This window comes from Rhinatrema bivittatum, chromosome 1, assembly GCF_901001135.1.
Source record: "Rhinatrema bivittatum chromosome 1, aRhiBiv1.1, whole genome shotgun sequence".
NCBI classification, from domain to species: domain Eukaryota; kingdom Metazoa; phylum Chordata; class Amphibia; order Gymnophiona; family Rhinatrematidae; genus Rhinatrema; species Rhinatrema bivittatum.
Genome location: NC_042615.1, coordinates 155,442,175 through 155,458,273, shown reverse-complemented (window position 1 = coordinate 155,458,273; position 16,099 = coordinate 155,442,175).

The following is a 16,099-nucleotide window of genomic DNA, read 5'->3' as shown; positions in this document are numbered from 1 at the left end:
AGGAGGCGGCTCATGAACATCTGCGTCTGCAGTTACAGGCAATACTCTGTTTGTATTGTCACTGAGCTGAAAGTAAAAAGGGATGGTAAAATCTGTACAAATTGTACATATTGTGTTGTTTACCAAAGTAGAATTTGCAAACTGTGTAAAAAAAAAAATTAATTTTTTTTTTTTTTTTTTGCTGGGTGATTCCTGAAGCTTGGAACACAATTATGTTCCCAGATATCTTGACGCCACCTCTGCTGGTGCCAGGTCTATCTCAGGATGCACCTATCGTGTTAACAGAGGATTGTTTTTCCTCTGCAGCCTGGAAGCATTAGTATACTGTCTTCTTACATGCATACCTCCTGCCTCTCCCTGTGACATCCACCCTCTAGTCACTGCTGTAGCCTCTAATCCATGTCCCCAACCTCTGCTGCTATCATCCCTCTAGCCCTTTCATCACAGACGTATCCAGGTGCTGCTCCTCCAGCTCTCCAACTTCCCATCACTGCTGCTACTTCACCTCAGACTGAACTATCTGTCCTTCTCATATCTACTGCCATCTCAGAAAAGAGGCCAATCACAACCAGCTTTCTCACATAGCCCGATACATAGAGTTTTTAAAACTTATCCAGCTAAATAGTGGCTTTGCTGCTACTTAGCTGGATAAGTCAGAGCTTGTCTGGATAAGTGCCAATATTTAACCTTTTAACTCAGAATTTATCTGGATAAGTAGCACCAGAGCCACTATTTAGCTGGATCAGTGTGTGCAAATTATATATCTGCGTACTTTCACTTCAGATTTTAAAGTGATACATGAGTAAACTTTACACGTATAAATTAGATTCATTTACCCCTGGTAAATCTGCTTTTGTGTGTGTAACTTGGAAGATTTTCTAATATGCACACAGCAATGAAATTATCACTTTTACCAATTAATCTGTAACTTCCCACAGTCCATCTGCAGGTCATGGAGACTCTTGTGGCTCTTCAGCCTCCCCTTTCCCCCAGACCCTCCAACCAATCTGTATTTCACTTTAAGGCATTTACGATCATTTACTACAGATATTGAGCAGGAGTAAAATATACACGAGTAAGCTGCCAAATTTACATGCATAAATTGCTTATAAAATAGCACCTTACTCATGTAAATGTTGGCCATGCCCCTTGCCTACCCCTTTTATACACATTTAAATTTATGCGTGGATCTTTACGCATCTTTGCTGAGGTTTCTAAAATAATATATACTTGCATATTATTTCACATGCATAGCTGCAAATTTTTACATGCGCAACTTTTGAAGATTCACCTTACATAGTGCCAATATTTGTTAGAGCTACAGAATGCGATGAAGGGTCTCCTTAATGGCAAGAGCCTGGGACCGGATGGATTTCACTTAACTTTCTATGAAAAGTTCTACTAGGAACTAGTGCCTTCCTTGGCCAGTACTTTGGAATATTTGTGGGAACATCCTGAATACCCCATAGACTAACAGATGCAACAACTGCTTTAATTCACCTACAGAGCAGGAATGGATTAGGTAATGGGCTATTATCATCCCTTACCACTTTTGAATACTGATGTAAAAATTTTGGCAAAAATTTTTTAACTACAACTTGAAAATATGACAAACCTAATCCATGATGATCAAAACAAAATGGGTTTATAAAAGACTATCGACTGCTATGAAAACCAAAACCATTTTATTGCTCTTTGAGTTGTTAGTATGAACAGCAAAGATGGTGCTAGATGTTCTAAATAGTTATGGTTTTGATAAGAGAAATATAGATTGGATAAGTGCCCTATATTCTCACACGCATTCTTGAGTTCTCACTAATGGTTCTCTGTCAGATTTATTTTCCTGTTTTGCATGGCATATGACAGTTGTCCATTATTCTCCTTATTTTGTGACCTGGTTTCAGTTTAATGGGAGGATCCACAAGATATCTCCATATGTGGACAATGTCCAGTTTTTAACCAGCTTGTAAAGGTCCTAGAGGAATATAGCAAGTATCAGTATAAAGTTAATTTTCAGAAATCTGAACTGTATATAATGGGAGAGAGGGCGGAGGCATCACTTCCAAGATGTCTCATTTCAAATTGGCTTAGGAAGGATTTAAGTACTTTACTTATTTTCAAATATTCTATCCCACACTCTCCATGTCATTCACAAGGTGGTATGTGTATATATATATTTATATCTCCCTAGGAACTGGACTGACCTATATAACTCTAATTATGACCCTATGGTTAATAGAATTCAGAAGGATATCAGGGAATGGAACAAAATGTTTCAGTCATTAACAGAAAGAATTCTTGTTGGTTGTCTGAATATAAATCCTCTTTACTTCATTCCCCCCTGCCGTTGATGATGGATGAGGTATCCAGTATCGAAGTTGAATCCATGCTAAAAAATGTAAATCCAGCACCACATAAAATAGATACAATTCCTACCATAGACATAAAAAAACTAGCCGACACTGTTTCCCATACAATAACCAATATAATTAACCTTTCTCTGAACGAAGGATCAATCCCAGATATTCTTAAAGGTGCAATAATCAAACCCATATTAAAGAAAAAAAGTGATCCAAATATACTAAGTAACTACAGACCTGTCTCAAACCTACCCCTACTTGCTAAAGTGATTGAAAAAACAGTACAAAAACAACTAGCGGAGCATTTAGACAACAATAACATACTTTACCCCTCACAGCACGGCTTTAGAAAATACTATAGCACCGAAACATTACTAATCTCTCTAACAGACAACGTACTATGAGGTTTTGATAATGGGAAGCACTACATCATGATTCTACTAGACTTATCAGCAGCGTTCGACACAGTAAGCCATAACACACTACTAAAAAGACTAGAAGAAATAGGCCTAAAAAACAAAACAATAAAATGGTTCAGATCTTACCTAAGTAACAGATTTTTCCAAGTTCAGATTAAAAACACAATATCAGACAGAATTGAGCTAAAAAATGGAGTACCTCAGGGATCCGCACTCTCGGCGACACTTTTTAACATCTATTTGCTGCCTCTATGCCACCTACTGGCTGGACTAGGTATCATACACTACATATATGCAGACGACATCCAATTAATACTACCAGTAGAGGACACAATTGATAAGACATTAAACCTAGCATTGATGTACTTAGACATAATTAAGCAATTACTAAATGGAACTAGTAATTAACATTGAAAAAACTGAATTTATACACCTAGAGCGGAAACGCTCTGAGATAATTAAAAACCCAATCAAACTTAAAAACAATCAAGAAATAGTACTAACCGAGAAGGCTCAGAACTTAGGAGTAATAATTGACACGGAACTCAGCCTGAAGCAACACATATCACAAAAAACTAGAGAAGGATACGCCAAACTAATGGTCCTCAGGAGGCTTAAACCCCTATTAACCCAAGCGCACTTCCGAACAGTCTTACAAGCACTTATATTCTCCAGCACAGACTACTGCAACACTCTATTTCTGGGTCTACCATACTCAACAATAAGACCTTTTCAGATATTACAAAACTCGGCTGCCAGAATACTGACTGGTAAAAACAAAAGGGAACACATCACTCAAACACTGGCCGAATTACACTGGCTGCCAATAGAACAAAGAGTGCAATATAAAACACTATGCACAATTCACAATCAGGTCGATCCAGTAAGGCCGCGGTAAAAACAGTGAGGTAGTGTCAGGCGCACCCTTCCTCCCCGCACGCACAGTTCTCTTCACTAACTCCCCGATACTCTCCTCTAATCGCATGCAAATGCATGCCGCGGCTGTGAAACGTTAGGGAAGGGTTATGCCCGCGCAACCCATTTTACTGTATAGGCGCTGTAACAGCGCCTATACAGTAACCTGGGTGCGCTGGTACCTGTCATTTCAAATGACATTTGAAATGACAGGCACCAGGAAGTGTAAAAAAGTTTAAAAAGTGTAAAAAACAAAAAACCTGTGTGTTATATAAAAAAATAAAACAATTTTAAATACCTGTCGGAGGGCCGTGGGTCCCGGTGGGCGGCGGGCAGCCATCAGCGGCATCCGGTAGTCCCTTCTCCCTTCCTCCCTCCCTCCCCTGCCTGGATGAGCGCCAAAATCGCACGGGCGGGTCGGCAGCGGGGGGGGGCGGCAGCAGGATCCGGGAGCGGCGGGTAGGCGGCAGCGGGGTCCGGGGGGGCAGCGGCAGCGGGGTCCGGGGGTGGCAGCAAGATCCGGGGAGCCAGCAGCGGCAGCATGTTCGATCAGGCAGGCAGCTAGGTGGCAAAGTAAAGATGGCCGCCTGCACGGGAAAATCGTGCAATTGGCCGCTGAAGACGTGACGTCACACCTCGTGACGCCAAACGTCGTGACGTCACGTCTTCAGCGGCCAATTGCACGATTTTCCCGTGCAGGCGGCCATCTTTACTTTGCCACCTAGCTGCCTACCCGATCGAACATGCTGCCGCTACTGGCTCCCCGGATCTCGCTGCCACCCCCGGACCCCGCTGCCGCTGCCCCCCCGGACCCCGCTGCCGCCTACCCGCCGCTCCCGGATCCTGCTGCCGCCCCCCCCCCCCCCCCCCCCCCCCCGCTGCCGACCCGCCCGTGCGATTTTGGCGCTCATCCAGGCAGGGGAGGGAAGGAGGAAGGGAGAAGGGACTACCGGATGCCGCTGATGGCTGCCCGCCGCCCACCGGGACCCACGGCCCTCTGACAGGTATTTAAAATTGTTTTATTTTTTTATATAACACACAGGTTTTTTGTTTTTTACACTTTTTAAACTTACCATAGCAGGCCCGAGCCTTGCTACTTTTTCCTGCAGCCCCGTCCGGTCCGGATGGGGCTGCAGGAGACCGGACGGGACCAGGGCGGGTAAGCAATGTTTTTACCCTACACTACACTACACTAACTCCTACTAGGGGGAGGCGGTAAACTAGCAGGTTAAGGCCGCGGCAGAACAGCGGGTTACGGAGGAGATAATATCAGCGCCCGTTACAGTATCGCAGGGGAATAGCTAATTCCTTCATTATACAGCTTTTTCGTTCATTTACATGCCAGGTGCGGAAAGGGTTATGCGTCTGTTTTCAGAAGCGATACGGACGCGTGAAACTGGAGACTGTATCGCCGAATTGCCTTGCGCGCCCGAATTGTGCGCTACGAGCACGTTACAGACGGGCAATCCTCGAGCGGACGATACTGGATCGACCTGAAACTGATTAACAAAGAAAAAGCAGACTGGTTAAACACAGCACTACGCTTACATGTCCCACAAAGAAATCTTAGATCAGCCAACAGAGCTCTACTAACCATCCCCTCAGTCAAGACAGCAAAACTTACCCAAGTTAGAGATAGAGCCCTTTCCTTAGCTGGACCAGCATTATGGAACTCATTGCCACTCGAAACAAGATTACAAAGTGATTTAAAAAGCTTTAAAAAAAAGTTTTAAAACATGGCTTTTCAAAAAAGCATTCTACAATATGAATGGGGAACAAGAAGTTTAAAGGAATAAGCGAATGTACATCTACACAAAGCTCTCTGCTTCAACAGCAGGGGAAAAAAAAACAAACTGATGCTTCACGCATATCCTGCATAGCTTCAACGACAGGGGTGAAGAAAAAAAGGATTCGCAATCACAAAGTGAGGAGTAGCTGGCTTGTTACAGCGGTTACTACCCCAAACCAAATGTGCCTGATACTTCACTTCACTTTCAATGCATATCCAGCATGGCTCTCTGCTTCAACGGCAGGGGAGAAAAAAACTGATACTTCACGCATATCCAGCATAGCTCCCTGCTTCAACGGCAGGGGAGAAGAAAAAACAACCAACAAGGGCTGTACAACATAGTCTAGGTAAAACAAATAAGCATGGGTGTAGCTTGCTTATCGCGGCGGTTACTACCCCTACTACCCCTAACTAATCAAGCTAGATATTTCACTTGGATGCAGCTCCATCACTGCTCTCTACATTAATGGTGGGGGTGGAAGTGGAATAGAACAGAGAGCTAAGAGAAACAGATAAGTATGAGAGAAAAAATGTGTGAAGCTTGCTGGGCAGACTGGATGGGCCATTCGGTCTTCTTCTGCCGTCATTTCTATGTTTCTATGTTTCTAAAGTCACCCTATTAGCATAATTGTATATCCATCATTATAGAATAATTTAAGAAACATGCAGTTTAAAGTTCAATTATTGTATGATTTCCTATTAATCATATAAAAGACAAAATCCAGATCTCACATTACATACCTTAGATTATGAAATTGTTACTGTAAATGTTTTGGCACTTTGGTAGTAAGAATTTAATCAAATATATATATGCGTGCCGCCCTGTAAACCGTTGTGATGGTGCAATACTAAACGACAGTATAGAAAAGATTTTAAATAAATAAAATAAATAAATAAATGTCCACTAGTATTGCCTGGCTTCTTTATTCTTGCTTATAATAAAATGTTTCAAATAAATAATCCTAGTATCTTAGTGCATATTTTTAGTGTGGCGACAGATGACTGATAGCTGAATTGTGACTTCTAGGTCAATTGTGGAATGAAGGATGGATCCAAATTGAAAGTGTGAAAAATGAGTTTGGGCTCAGGGCAGAGTCTCAAGGCACTTATATTAAGATCAGAGAGATGCTGTCAAGAACAAAGGGAGATAGCTGAGTTATGAGAATGCCCTCAAAGTTAGGAAATATATTGATGTAGGCTGAGGAGGGATGCAAGATATATGGGACTATCATGGCATCTCATGAAGAAAAAGATCCTCCCTTTTCCTTGATCGCACAATGAAATTGGAATCTAGACATTTAAGTTGGAGGAGAAAGATTGAAAAGGGATATAGAAAGCTACACATAGGTGTCCTTATGCAGTTGCAGGGTGAAATTAATGTACAAATTGTTGCACAGGTCATATAGATATATTTTGTTCTTTGTGAAGATAGCCCCTTCATCCTCTAGGCAGTGCCAGAGAGGAGGTGGGGAGAATGGATCTATTTGTTAATTATTGGAACAAAATTGAAAATAAAGTTGGAGCAACCCTGGGTCAGAGAGAGAGACAAGACCCTAATTTGGAGATAGTATATACCAGGGAAAATTGTGTGGTCAATTAATTCTTGCAGCAAGATTCACAATAGCTATTTATTGGAGCTCACGTCCATAGATTGCAAATTGGTGCAAACGAGTGAATGAAATAGCCTTAAATGAAAAACTAATATGCTTCAGAATAATTTAACAATGTATGAAAAGATCTGGGACAGATATTGAACTTATATTGGTGAATAGTTTGCTGTTGCTATATCATGCTATACCATTCATTGAGTAGAGTAGTATCTGTATATGTTTTGTGTCCTGCCACTGAATGTTTGTCAAGTCATATGCTGTCTGCTTGTTAAATAAACAAAGAACCTAAGAAATTGCCATACTGGGTCAGACCAAGGATCCATCAAGCCCAGCATTCTGTTTCCAACAGGGGCCAATCCAGGCTACAAGTACCTAGCAAGCACCCAAAACTAAATATATCCCACATTACTGATGCTAGTAATAGCAGTGGCTATTTTCTAAGTCAGCTTGATTAGTAGCAGGTAATGGACTTCTCCAAGAACTTATCCAAACCTTTTTTAAACCCAGCTACACTAACTGCACTAACCAAATCCCCATAGAAACATAGAAATGACGGCAGAAGAAGGCCAAACGGCCCATCCAGTCTGCCCAGCAAGCTTTCACACTTTTTTTTTCCTCTCACATACTTATCTGTTTCTCTTGGCTCTTAGTAACCTTTTTTTATTCTATTTCCCTTCCACCCCCGCCATTAATGTAGAGAGCAGTGTTGGAACTGCATCTAAGTGAAATAGCTTAATTTAGTTAGGGGTATTAACCACCGCAATACGCAAGCTTCACCCATGCTTATCTATTTATTCAGACTATGTAATTCAGTCCTTGTTGATTGTTGCCTGAATATAGATCCACCTTTCTTCATTCCCCCCTGCCGTTGAAGCAGAGAGCCATGCTGGCTATGCATTGAAAGTGAAGTATCAGTCTTGCTCCCCTGCCGTTGAAGCAGAGGGCTATGCTGGATTTGCGTTGAAAGTGAAGTATCAGGTATTTTTGATTTAGGGTAGTAACCGCTGTAACAAGCAAGCTACTTTCCCTGCTTTTATGTAGTTGCAAATCCTTTTTTCCACATTTCCCCTGTATCCCCTGGCAACAAATTCCAGCGTTTAATTGTGCGTTGAGTGAAAAATAATTTTCTCTGATTAGTTTTAAATGTGCTAGGTGCTAACTTCATGGCGTGTCCCCTAGTCCTTCTATTAGCCAAAAGAGTAAATAACCAATTCACATTTACCTGTTCTAGACCTTTCATGATTTTAAAGACCTCTATCATAATCCCTCCTCAGTCGTCTCTTCTCCAAGCTGAACAACCCTAACTTCTTCAGCCTTTCCTCATAGGGAGCAGTTCCATCCCCTTTATCATTTTGGTCACCCTTCTCTGTACCTTCTCCATCGCAACTATATCTTTCTTGAGATGCAGCGACCAGAATTGTACACAGTATTCAAGGTGTGGTCTCATCATGGTGTGATACGCAGGCTTTATGACATCCTCCATTTTATTCACCATTCCCTTCCTAATAATTCCTAACATTCTGTTTGGTTTTTTTTGACTGCCACAGCACTCTGAGCCGATGATTTCAAAGTATTATCCACTATGATGCCTTGATCTTTCTTGGGAGGTAGCTCCTAATATGGAACCTAACATTGTGTAACTACAGCAAGGGTTATTTTTCCCTATATGCATCACCTTGCACTTATTCACATTAAATTTCATCTGCCATTTGGATGCCCAATTTTCCAGTCTCACAAGGTGGTCCTGCAATTTATCACAATCCGCTTGTGATTTAATTACTCTGAATAATTTTGTATCATCTTCAAATTTGATTACCACACTCGTCATATTCCTCTCCAGATCATTTATAAATATATTGAAAAGCACAGGTCCTAGTACAGATCCTTGAGGCACTCCACTGTATACCCTTTTCCACTGAGAAAATTGTCCATTTAATCCTACTCTTTCCTGCCTTTTAACCAGTTTGTAATCCATGAAAGGACATCACCACCTATCCCATGACTTTTTACTATTCTTAGAAGCCTCTCATGAGGAACCTTGTCAAATGCCTTCTGAAAATCCAATACCCTACATCCACCGGTTCACTTATATCTACATGTTTATTAACTCATTCAAAAACGTGAAGCAGATTTGTGAGGTAAGACTTGCCGTGGGTAAAGCCATGCTGACTTTGTTCCATTAAACCATGTCTTTCTATATGTTCTGTGATTTTGATCTTTAGAACATTTTCCACTATTTTTCCTGGCATTGAAGTTAGGCTAACTGGTCTGTAGTTTCCTAGATCGCCCCTGGAGCCCTTTTCAAATATTGGGGTTATATTAGTCACCCTCCAGTCTTCAGGTACAATGGATGATTTTAACAATAGGTTACAAATTTTAAATAATAGATCTGAAATTTCATTTTTTAGTTCCTTCAGAACCCTGGGGTGCATACCATCCAGTCCAGGTGATTTGCTACTCTTCAGTTTGTCAATCAGGCCTACCACATCTTCTAGGTTCACCATGATTTGGTTCAGTCCATTTGAATCATTACCCATGAAAACCTTCTCCAGAACGGGTATCTCCCAACATTCTCTTTAGTAAACACCGAAGCAAAGAAATCATTTAATCTTTCTGCGATGGCCTTATCTTCTCTAAGTGCCCCTTTAACCCCTCAATCATCAAACATTCCAACTAACTCCCTCGTAGGCTTTCTGCTTCGGATATATATATTTTTTTTAATTCATATTTTATTGCTTTTTTACAAAGTATATTGACATACTTTGACAGGAAAAGAATAAGGCAAGTATTATAAAAATACAAATAAAGAAATAATAACCAAATAGGCATACATAGTCTTATATTTCGAAGATAACAACTGTGACTCCTAGCCAGGAATATAAAGGAGTACTAAGTTTTACTAATAACACAAGAAAAAAACTGGCCTAACACGCGATGTCTGTTACTTTCTCAAGATTGACTGACTTATTAGCCTACTTCGATGGTATTAGTCACATTCCTGGCATACAAAAAGGACTTAAGTTGTTCTACAGCTGTAAATACAAATTTCTCATCTTTACGGCCTTCAAAACATCGACAAGGATATTTAAGAACAAAGGTATAACCTAATGCCAGCACTTGAGGCCTAAAACTCAGGAATTCCTTTCTTCTAACCTGTCGGCCTTGACAAATCTGGAAAGATCTTTACTGCCTGGCCATGAAATTCTAAACTCATATTTAGGAAATAATTTTGCATTATTTTACTGACATCTCCTCCTGTGATGAAAGAGACTAGCAAAGCACCTCTATCTAAAATTTCAACTGCTGAACTTTCAATAAATTGGGTTAAGTTTTCCATGGCTTCCAGATGATTTCCTCCAGTTTTTTTTCCGAGATCTAGTCAGGAAAAAGCTTTGTTAACTAAAGGCATTTGAGAATCTTCAAACTTTAAACATTCAAGAAAAAACTTTTTCAAAGTGCTTTGAGTATTCTCCCCCAAAGCTCTAGTGAAATAAAGGAACCTCAGATTCAAATGTCTAGAATAGTTCTCAAGGAACTCCAATCTCTTTGAGTGAGTTCCAATATCCTTGATGAGATTCACATTGACTGTTTGAGCTTGTTTAACTTTATGATCCAAGTCTGTTAGCTTTTTTCCCCATTTCGTTTATTTGTCCTCCCAGGTTTTGATTAGTAGACAGCATTTCATTTTCCATCTTAGTGTCTTTTTTCTCACAGATGTTTACTAAACTCTCTATAGTAGCCACCAAGTCCCATCGAGTGTCCAGGGTGACTACTGCCAGTTTGGGGGGTAGAAGGAACAACTCACCCCCTGCCAAGGCAGCTTGTAATCCTCCAGCTTCCAGCATTTGGATTTCTCGGATCCTGCGTTCTTCCTCGGATATATTTTTAAAAGATTTTACTGTGAGCTTTTGCCTGTATGGCCAACTTCTTTTCAAATTCTCTTAGCCTGTCTTATCAATGTGTTACATTTAGCCAGCCAGTGTTTATGCTTTATCCTATTTTCTTCTGTTGGATCCTTCTTCCAATTTTTGAATGAAGATCTTTTTTCTAAAATTAGCCTCTTTCACCTCCCCTTTTAACCATGCCAGTAATCGTTTTGCCTTCCTTCCACCTTTCTTAATGTGTGGAATACATCTGGACTGTGCTTCTAGTATGATGTTTTAGCAATGTCCATGTCTCTTCCACACATTTTACCTTTTGTAACTACTCCTTTCAGTTTTTTCTATTTTTCTCATTTTCTCAACATTTCCTTTTGAAAGTTTAGTGCCAGAGCAGTGGATTTACTTACTGTCCCCCTTCCTGTCAATTCAAATTTGATCATATGATCACTATTGCCAAGCGGCCCCACCACCATTACCTCTCTCACCAAAGTCTGTGATCCACTAAGAATTAGATCTAAAATTGCTCCCCCTCTCGTCAGTTCCAGAACCAATTGCTCCATAAAACTGCCATGTATTCCATCCAGGAACTTTATCTCTCTAGCATGTCCTGATGTTACATTTACCAAGTCAATAATGGGGTAATTGAAATCTCCCATTATTACAGCACTTCCTATTTTTAGCTTCCCTAATTTCTCTTAGCATTTCAATATCTATTTCACCATCTTGGCCAGGTGGACAGACGTATACTCCTATCACTATACTTTTCCCTAACACATAAGGGATTTCTACCCATAAAGATTCAATTGTGCATTTAGTCTCATGCAGGATCTTTATCCTGCTGGACTCTATCCCGGGCATAAAGCGCAACTCCGCCTCCCAGATGATCCTCTCTGTCATTGCGATATAGCACTGTCCCATCGGTTATCCTCCTTCCACCAAGTCTGAGATGCCAATTCTGTCATCATTCACTGCTTTACATTCAAATTCTCCCATCTTACTTCATAGACTTCTGGATTGCATACTAATGCTTCAAAGTGTGTGTTTTGTTTGTATTTTCATTCTGCTTTCTAATTGATAGGGATACATTGGAATCTTTTAGCTCAGGTGAGTTTTTAATTACAAGTACTTGGACTTGTTCTTATTGGAACCTCACTGTTGGGCTGCTCTAATTCTAATGTGTCATTAGATTCCTTTGAAGATACTTCTCTCTGAACCATGTGCTGCTGAGCGACTGTCAGCTTTGCCCTTTGTTCTAGTTTAAAAGCTGCTCTATCTCCTTTATAGAAGTTAGTGCCAGCAGCTTGGTTCCATCCTGGTTAAGGTGGACCCCATTCCTTCAAAAAAGACTCCCCCCTTCCCCAAAAGGTTCCCCAGTTCCTTACAAAACTGAATCCCTCTTCCTTGCACCATTGTCTCATCCACGCATTGAGATTCCAGAGCTCTGCCTGCCTCTGTGGACCTGCACATGGAAAGGGAGCATTTCAGAAAATGTCCCAGCCTGGAGGAAGTGATGTCACGCTAGCAAATGGCAGCTTGATCAGAGCTCTCCTCCAGCAGCTAACATAATCTCCATATATCGTTGGCATCTCAGTGGCTGAAAAAAGAATCTACGACTTCCGAGACTCTACACTAGACTTAGATGTCGGCAAAAAAGAAATCTGTTGATTTTAAAAGGTTTTCTTACCAGAAATCCGGCATCGATGAGAGTGAGGACGTGGCAATGATGGCGATCGAAGAGGAGGGCAGAGGATGAGATACCGACCCGGGCCGAAATGAAGACTTGGTTTGCGGACATTAAGAAAGATATGCTGGCAAATAAAAAAAAGAAATTATGACTTCAATCACGGAATTAAAAGATGAAATTGTGGATCATGGTCAGCGGATCTTTGAGGTCGAGGCCCGTGACGATGCACATGGGGAGGACATAAAATTGGCCAGTGACTAACAATCATCTCTTCTTGCTGAAACTGAGCAACTATCAAAAAGTAAAGGATCTGGAAAACCGCTCACGTCGGCAGAATCTCCATTTTCGTGGTGTCCCAGAGTCTGCCGAACATTAGAATTGTTCAGAGGTGGTCATTCAGATTAGTAATATGTTACTGAAGGCAGATACAGCAGCTGGAGATCCCACGAACCCACAGATCATAAAAAATTGATTGTGCACATCATACCCTTGGTACAGGACAGAGCAATAAACCAAGGAATGTCATTGCATGCTTTCATGATTTTTAACATTAAGGATTGCATTGCTTCAATTGCAAAAAAGCAAGCAAAATGGAGTTGGAATGGCCTTGATATTATGATATTCACAGATCTCTCACCTATGACAATGCGTAAACGCCAGGAAATGAGGAGTATAACTGAGATCCTTCGTAAAGACAATATACGATACAGGTGGCTTTTCCCGTTTGGGTTGAGCTTCACAGTGAAAGCAGTTACACATCGTGTAAAAACAGTACAGGAGGCATCCATGGCCCTCAAGGAAGCCAGCTACGCAGGCCTGGAAATACCATCAGTTACCACTAAAACGCCATTCCGGAGGGAGGACCCACCCAGATGGCAACGGGTGGCCAAAGGAGGCTGCAGATTATGGTGCAATCCAGATCCTGGGGAATCAGCCAAGGCCCCAACATGAGCCCCGGTGGACTGTTCTTGTTCAAGCTATAGTTACTCAGGAAGTAAAGGATACATTTTTCTTTTTTCATTTTATCTAAGTTTCACTGTCTTATGGATAAATAAGTGGCGTTGTGATACTAAATGCCTTGCTGGACATTAGCACGCCACTGAGAGTACCAAATGTTAAATACATTTTACAGTAGTTCTGGAGATTTATTTCATTGAGCAAATGGTTGAGTTTATATTCTATTTATTTGGCTGCTGGGGAGGTCACTGTTCCTGCTAGGGTGGCTGTCTCCTCTATACTATTGAGCAGTGTAGTCTCTTGCAGTAGACAGCATTGCTGAGAGTAGGGTTTTGTTTCTGGGGGCCGTGGGTTCAAATTCATAAACTTACATTATTTCGGTGGGAGTTTGAGGGTTACAAACAGGATATTTAAGTGGTTCCATGGAGATGAAGGGTATTGTCATGTTTGGATTTCTTTTTACACATGTCGGATCTAAATATTTTTCCCTTAATGTTAAGGGACTTAATACCCCACTAAAACAACATCGCCTATTTACTGATTTGCAACAATTTCATGTCACTATAGCTTTTGTTCAAGAAACCCATTTAAAGCGCCGCTATGAACATTTAATGAAACATTTATATCCTTCTCAATATTGGGCAGTGTGTTCTAAGAATCATAAGTACACAGGAGTGGGCATATTGATGGGAAAAGACTTATTTATTTATTTTAAATTTTTATATACTGACATTCGTTAAGAAAACATCACATCGGTTTCCATGTAACAAAAAATGGCCAACGGGGCTTTACAATGAAACTGATAAGAGAACTGGGGAGGGGAGGGGGGGGGGGGGGGGGGAGAAACAAAGGTAATGCTGTACATCTCACTTATGATTTGATTTCCATCTTTTCAGACCCAGACGGTCGATATATTATATTGAATGTGGCTATAGAGGGTGAGAAATTTACATTCGTGAATATTTATGCACCAAATGTTGATCAAGGTCTATTCTTTGAAAAGGTGACTAATCTTATAGAAACTAAGACGGAGGGTCATCTTATAATGGGAGGAGACTTCAATCTTACCCTTAATCCCAGTATTGACAACTCTACAGGACATTCCCCAGCTAAAGGCAAGAATCGTCAAAAACTCAAACAATGCCTAAAACGGGTGAACTTGATAGATTTGGGAAATCTATTCCGCCAAGTATCAAAAAGTTATACTTTCTATTCTAGAGTCCATCGCCTACACTCCAGAATAGACTTATTATGTGTAGATAAGAGCTGCATTAACTGGATTTCCAAACCTATTATTGAAGCAATCACATGGTCTGACCATGCGCCTACACTGATGACTCTTACCATCCCTCAATACGACAAGGGTAATCAGTACTGGAGGATTTTGTGGCCCAACTTCGCCGGGAGATTGTGGATTACTTACATTTTAATGATACAGAAGGGATGTCCACCATGGTCTTGTGGGATTGCCTGAAGGCGGTTCTTCTAGGTAAATTGATAGCTAGAGGGGCCTACTTAAAACAGTAAAAAAAACAGGAACGGATGGTTATCTTAGATAAACTTCACCGTTTGGGGAAATTACACCAACTCTCTGGTTCTCAAAAGGTATTGAATCAAATTGATCACTGTAGGAAATCTTTAGAAGATTTAGATGTTGCACAAATAGCTCACAAGTTAGAATTGTGTAAACAGGTTCAATATGAGGGAGGCAATAAGGTGGGTAAGCTATTGGTGTGTAAATTAAAATCTCAACAAACCCAAAACAATGTAGTTAAACTTAAAGATGAATCCAGTAAAATACTGACAACTAACTCAGATATCAGACAGCATTTCTTGAGATTTTATACTGATCTATATAGCGCTGATTCTACTATTTCACAGGATCAGATAAATCTGTATCTTGCGAATTTGGAGTTACCTGGTGTACAACCACAAAATGCTGAATTATTAGATAAGGTTATCACGCTTCCTGAAGTGATATGGGCCATTAAGAGTCTAAAAAAAGCAAATCACCTGGTTTAGATGGATACACTGAAGTTTTCTATAAATTTATAAACCTTTTGTCACCTATCTTAACAAGATTATTTAACTCAATGAAGGGTCACACAGTCTTGTCCTCCTCAGCTAACTTAGCAGGGGTGACATTAATAGCTAAACCGGGCCGTGATCCCACGGTATGTGGCTCCTATAGGCCGATTTCCTTAATCAATCTTGACATGAAGTTGTTAGCAAAAATCCTAGCCAATAGACTTAATGCTCTCCTGCCTGAGCTAGTGCATCCTGATCAATCCGGCTTCATTCTAGGCAGAATGGCCTCCAACAATGTTCGGAAAACAGTAGATTCCATTTGGTGGGCTAAAACACAGCACATACCTTTTCTACTTCTAGCCATTGACGTGGAGAAGGCTTTTGACTTTGTTCATTGGCCTTTTCTATTTCAGACCTTAAGGGCATTTAATTTTGGAGAGACATTTATTGGCTGGA